A 7,349-nucleotide genomic window follows, 5' to 3' on the forward strand; every position below is an offset into this window, starting at 1 on the left:
TTCGAATCCAAAATTCATGCAGACGTGAAAGAATTTCCCACCAAATTCGATTATTTGAAATGTGAAGAAGAAAGGGGGCGCCCCTATCCAACGGTGAGAGTCCGAATAACACGTGTCCTCCGGGGATTTTACCAACTTTTCGAGCCGAATTTTCCAAAAAATGTTTATTTTCCAAGGGTGCCTACAAACACATAAAACACCAAAATTAGTACAAACTCGAGTGCCAACAATATATAGTATTGAGATCAAATTAAACACAAAAATGTTTCTATCAAATACCCCCAAACTTATTATTTGCTAGTCCTCGAGCAAAACTAATAAAAAATAAATAAAACTGAGTTAATCTCGGGAGGGTTTATCAGAGGTGTGCCCACAAAACCATTACTCCAGACCCTAGCTTATCTATGCAGAACCTTGGAAGGCACTAAAGAATCTCCTTGGTTGGCTTACAATCACTGACTACAGGAGGAAGTACCCTGATGCGAAATTCCAATTGTTGTACACGAGTTTACACTCAAGCATACTAAAATTCATATAAAGTGACAGAGCTCTACTCAGATAGTTGCACTATGGACATCATATTCGGAGTGAAACTAATCATATAGATAGAAAAAGGAGATGGAAATAGAAAAATGTAGATGGTTTTGATGTTAACCAAATGATCGATGTTTCACATATCTGTCTGAAGGCCACCGCCAGAATGAACCTATCCTAATGGACTGAGATACTGGTCTGACTAATATCAATACAACTGGCATATACAAGGGAACCAGTGGTCAATAACTTAAATCTAGATCAACAAACTGGCAAATACAAGGGAACCAGCAGTTGACTACACAGAACAATAACCATTTTTTTAAAACTTAACGGCATGAATAGATCTTTTTGATCCAAGCGCATGCTTCTTGTCAGCAGATTACACGATAGTTCCCACGGGTCCTGCATTCCACGCTTGCTTAGGCGACGGAAACAGGGAGAACACACGCATATTGCTATCCAAGTGTTAATACTTATTCCGATTGGTCTAACTGGTCCGGTCTTTTTTCTTTTCTTTTTTTAGTAACTCAGTCACTCTAATTCACCCTAGCAGTGGTAACAACTTGAATCGTGTGCCCCACCTAATCACTTAGAGAAACATAGTTTAAAATGAAAAAATAAAATAAGAATAGAAGTGAAAGGACTCAACGAGATATGGTGAAACTATCATGTTATTACTAACACCTGAGCTCTGTGCTTTTATGAATAGACTCTTTCGATGTTTCCATCTAATCAGATTGGTTCCTCAACTCCTATAACCAAGATGTTCCCATCCACTTAGATTGGTTAGTGCAAACCTTAATAGGCATAAATTTCTAGGCTCTGGAGTTTACTAATTGCAACTAAAAAGTTTCTCCCATACCCCCAAACTTAAATCTAACATTGTCCTCAATGTTCTAAAGATGAAACTAAAAGCATGAACAAGGAGAAACTGTTACCATTTGAAGCGAAAGAGTTAAGGAAAGATATTACCGTGTTGCATGAGCATGGGATACCTCCCAAGAAGTGCTAAGTTTAAAGTCTTCAGCGAGACTTAGGAAAGGATTAGTCAACTCGAACCATAAAGTAACAGTCGAAATAACCGTGGGTCTTCAAAACTAAATAGAGCCGACCAAAGGAAACTGCAATGAACCAAGAAAGTGAACAAGACTAGCATGCCCTTACTTAGTTTCCTGATTAAGAAATTTATATCTAATTGTGGTTCAGGTTCAGTTTCTACGAAAGGGTCTAAATAGAAAATTTTCATTGGCTGCGTTTCTTCATAGGTGGGATCTGAATCATTAGGTCCTAGAGTCTGGAAAAACTCAAATATGATCTTAGAAGCGCACAATAATAACCTAAATAACTGAGGATCCTCTAAGTCAATAAGATTTGACTTATATAATTGACCACAATGAGAGTAGTGGTCATTCTTAAGCAAATGTGTCGATTCTATTTTCCTAAAGCATTTAGGTTTAGTCTCACAACTTAATATTCGACATATTTGAAATATAAACGTTCCCACAGTTGGAAGAAAACTATTTGGTGGGAAAACAAAGTCAATCTGGGGATCATAGCCTGGGCAAACCACATCAACCAGAGGATGGGTTTCTAACGACTGAACTTCTTCCTGGACATCATTAGGTTCGGGAAAACGAGTATGAAGGTAATCTTGTAAAATTGTCGAGGCAGAGATATCAAGTCCTAAATGAAGGTACTTTCTAAGAGTTAAAGGTAAGGCACTAGGAAGGTGATAATCACCCCCAAACTTAGAGTTTTCAGTGTCTCTAGATAGACTAGTTACAATCTCCCTAATTTCTGGATTATTAGATTCTTGAAAATGGTCAATTGATTCTTCTAATTTATTATCAGGTAGTGCATCTTTACTCATCTCTATGGGTATATCTTCTTCATCTAATACTATTGTTTCTAAGTCGCTAGACTCTAAAACAGCATTTTCGGAATAAACCCGTTCCTCTAAACCACTATCGGCTTCGTAATCAAAAGGAAAAACTACATCGTCTAAAACGGTGGTATCCCTAATCAAATCCTCGTCCTTTTGAATAGGTGAATAATCATAAAAATTATTTGGATTTGAACTAGAAACAATATAATCATTATAAAGCTCAATTGGATTAATAGATTCCTGATCACTATGCCTACATATTTCAGATTCTTCATTACTATTATCCTCATCATCATAATAGTACAAAGATGATTGAACCTTATCCAAATAAGTAGTATCTTTTATTCTAGCCTCGTCCTCTAAATTAGGCAAATATTCACTATTGATATCAAGGTTAGAATTAGAAACCCTATTTTGGAAATTTAGATTATTTCGAGCAGCATTAGCCAACTGTTCATTTTCTGCCTCTAGACGTGCCTGAATTTCACTAAGCATAACACTTATACGTTCACCACTCTCGTTTATCATCTCAGAATATCGTGTACACTCTTCTTTTGAACTATTCATTGCAACTAAACGTTTATACGTCCTTTCAATCCATTGTTGGGTCTCTTCTAGAGATGGAACAGGTTCAGAAATATCATAATCAGGAATAGTTTCCAAAAACGAGTAACCAGTACTACAGTGTTCCTGATTTTCTTGCTCGTAAGACCAATTCGCGTGTGGATAGTAATTGGGATCACCATGGTATGAACCATAACCTTGAAAAGGTTGGCGTTCCCAACTACTATTCCCACCATGGTCATAAAAATGATGATGTCCATATTCAAATTCAGATCGATACTCATTGTATTGGCTTCTGTCATACCAGTTCGACATTCTTAATTGCAAGGGAATTCTACACAATCACAAACAAAGCTGACTCGAGCAAATCAAACCTATAGAATTTAGCAAACAAAAAGCATGATGGCTCCACTTAGATTGTTTTCTAGACCAGCTTTTATTCCTTCGAAAAGGAATTCGTTACAATTTGAGCACACCCCTCTGGAATCAATCCGAGCTAATGTAAGTTGAATCGAGGCGAGGGAAGCTTAGTAGAGCTTTGATACCCAAGGCCTCACCGCATTAGAAGGCGGCGCAGTCACGCATTCAACTCACAGAAACCATCATGAACTTTGAAGTGTGCTTAAAGAGCAACCAATATTTTTCGAACGAGTTTCCTATTAATCTCGTTACCCTATTGGTCTCGTTCTATTCCAAATTTTAAAGCTTGGGTTCGCGTTAGGTTTCGATTTCCTAAGGAGGGCAAGAAGGGAGCGGTGATGAAATCCGAACCCTTATCTTGTATTGGCCAGGCCTTGCCCTTTACTAGGAATTTAAAAACAGTCCAAATTCGTCCTCAATCAATGAATCACCTTAAGGAATACAGTAACTCGCTTACAGGAGATTCGCGAGTGTTTCGATGGACTTACCTCCCGTACCAGACGGGGGATGAACCATTGAAGTTGACTCGGGCCACGACTCCTATGTCATGTACGAACCCGAGGGGCCGAGACGATATAGTAATCGTCGTCCTTCCCTGCAAACAGTTTATATATATATTTTATATATAACCCTTCCGTAGGGTTTAAAAAAAATAAATAAAAATAATGTCCCGATTGTCCAGTCCAAAGAAAAGAAAAAAAAATAAAAATAATAATAATAATTACAAAAAAATGGAAAGTCTCTTAAAAAAATAATTCTCTCTTTTTTCTTCTTTTTTTTGCTTTGTCTTTTTTCCTTCTCTTTTAGCTTTAAGCTTTGATTCTAAGGTCTTTAGTATCCAACTTTAAACCTGTAATAAAAAGACACAACCAAAGAGACGTAAAAAGAACAAATGGAATAATAAAAAATAATAAAAACCTAAAAATTCTACCTAAACACAAATCCGCGTCGGCGACGCCAATTTGATTTCAGATTTTTTGATTGTTGTTATAGATAGTGATAAAAGGGTTCGTTTCAGACTTGTGAAGGAATGGAATTTTTAGATTTAATAAAAATATATATACAAAAATATTAACAATGGTGAGAGGAACTGGGACTAATGATTCGGCCAATCTTCATAAAATAGGGCTCAATGAATTATTCTCGACAATAATCGCTCAAAACATAAGTTATATGGACTCTTATTTTGCCAAAGTAGATTCTCAAAAAATTGATTGTAAATGTTAAGCATGGAACATCAAATCACCTAAGCTAAGCATGACCCATCTAATCAAATAACACCCAATTTAATCAAATCATATTTCAATTAATTCTTAATGCAAAAGTCTTAAAATGAATTAATTAAATTACCCATGTATGAAGCTCGGCCTCCTCCGTTGTCCCAGTGTTGGGGTTTAATTCATCATAGTATAAATGCTCTCAAAATAATTATTTATGGCTCAAAAATGGTTCACAGTGATGAAATAAAGAGAAAATGATGAAAATTGGGTGTTTGCAACGTTTATAATTGTTGCAAACACCGTTACAAAGAACGATAGAAGAATATTGTTGTTGTCTGCGTAGCTGACTACGACCCACAGGAACTGGTCGTTGTCACTGTTGAAGAACGAAGGTTTTTGGTTGTCTGTTCTTCGTGTTCTTCATCTTCATCAATGGCAGCAGCAGCAACAGTAAAAAATGGTGGATTCTTCCTCTGCAGCGCTCTCCTCTCTACTCCCAACTCTCGACCTCCAACTCTCCACCCCTTTCCTAATCAACCCAACACGCCTTTTTATACTCGACAGGCATTGAAATATTTCGAATTAACTCCATATAATTTCTCTTCAAAACTGGCAGATACGAGAATATTTTCTTTCTCTTCTTTGCGTCTTCTAAGTTGTCTTTCCTTTTTTATCCTGATTTGATAGGGACGAATTTTGTTGAGTAAAGAAGAAAATCTTGTCCCATGCAATACGCATCCAATCAAATATTCGATGAAATATTTCTTCTTTACTGCAGTTCCCTGTTGAGCTCCGTTTCACTCGATCCAGCCCAATTCAGTTGATCCAATTGATTAAACTAACGTTGTTTTGCTCTACTAAGTCCAGCCCAAATGATTTACATTGTTGAATCTCTTTAAAATTGCCCGAGAGTTCGAATCCAAAATTCATGCAGACGTGAAAGAATTTCCCGCGAAATTCGATTATTTGAAATGTGAAGAAGAAAGGGGGCGCCCCTATCCAACGGTCAGAGTCCGAATAACACGTGTCCTTCGGGGCTTTTACCAACTTTTCGAGCCGAATTTTCCAAAAAATGTTTATTTTCCAAAGGTGCCTACAAACACATAAAACACCAAAATTAGTACAAACTCGAGTGCCAACAATATATAGTATTGAGATCAAATTAAACACAAAAATGTGTCTATCAATTCTCTTAGCGAAATATTGGGTGTGGTTGTTGTACCCTCGCTTTTTTAATTGGTATCAGAGCAGGCAAACACGTTTAAGACCTTACAAGTTTGTGTTTGTAGCGATATGACTCTATGGACAGAGGTGCTATCTCTATTAACATACCACCAGTCTTCGATGGTTCAAACTACCCATGGTGGAAAGTTGTTATGCGTGCTTTTCTTCAAGCTCGTGATTTTCGAACATGGGTACGTGTTGTTAATGTCTATGATCCTCTGGTTAATATAGAAGGCGATGTATCTGTACCTAAGGATGTTGGTAGATATAGTCCAGCAGAAATCCTTGCTGCAAAGAAAAATTCTGACGACTTAGATGCTATCAGACAGGCCATTACCCCAGACCTTCAGCACTATGTGACTACTTGCACTAAGTCTAAATATGCCTGGGATATCTTAGAAACTATATTTGAAGATAATAGATGCGTTTCTAAGAAGCATACCATCGATGGAGGAAACAACGTCAACACTCTCTCCAAAAATATTCCTTTTGGAAAGGTAAAAATTCTTGATCAAAATTATGTTCGGACTTTTACATCCAATGCTTCCGACGCAAGTGAAACCTCTAACTTGTCTTGGGCTGATGAATGTTGATCAAATGGTAATTGATTTGATAAACCATTGATAACAGAAAGGATCAAAGAATTTGTAAAAAGAAGCATTAGATGTGATAAACGTCTCTTGTCAGAATTTGCTGCTAATGATTCTTTGAAAGAAAAATCTTCAATTGTCAACGGTTTGAATACGTCTGATGGATGTGGTGAACCCTCAGATCTTGCAGCAGAAATATCCACATACTCAAGTTTTGATTCAGAATTTGAGTCTGACACAGAGATTTTCGAATTCTTGAATAGAGAGGTTCTTCAGGAAAATCTTCAATTAAAAGATTCATTGAAGAAACTAGAATCATTAATCCTGGTGAAAACTCTTGAGATAGATTGTCTCAATGATGAACTCACCAGAACCATTGATCTAAAGGAAAAAGATATTAAAACTTTTAAGGATGATCTACAAAGATTATCTGGAAGCTCTGACAAAATTTCAGCAATGCTATTTGGTCAGAAGTCCTTTGGAAACACAAATGGTTTAGGATTTAAAGGCAAAACTGCTGGCATTGTCAACCCTGTTGTTTCTATTGATAATGGAATAAAAGTTGACAATTGTGATAAACATAAGTCATTTCAACAAGACAAAGGATCCTTAATTTGTTCTTTTTGTGGAAATGCAAATCATGTTCAAAGCACGTGCTGGAGATTCATAAGGAGCAATAATAAAATCACCAAACTTCAAAAGAACATGCAAAAGATGAATCTGGATAATCAACATGGGTCTCATAAAACCAGTTCTTCCAGAATTAGAAGAGGTAGGTGTAGATGGAGAAAAACGATTTGCTGGTTTTTAAGGAATCGAGGAGACGACCGTGCGGAGGAGATTCCTTGAACCGAGCGAAATGTTTAACCTCACACAGATGCACTGCAAGAAGGGAGTGATTTAAGTTCG

This window comes from Papaver somniferum, chromosome 6, assembly GCF_003573695.1.
Source record: "Papaver somniferum cultivar HN1 chromosome 6, ASM357369v1, whole genome shotgun sequence".
NCBI lineage: Eukaryota > Viridiplantae > Streptophyta > Magnoliopsida > Ranunculales > Papaveraceae > Papaver > Papaver somniferum.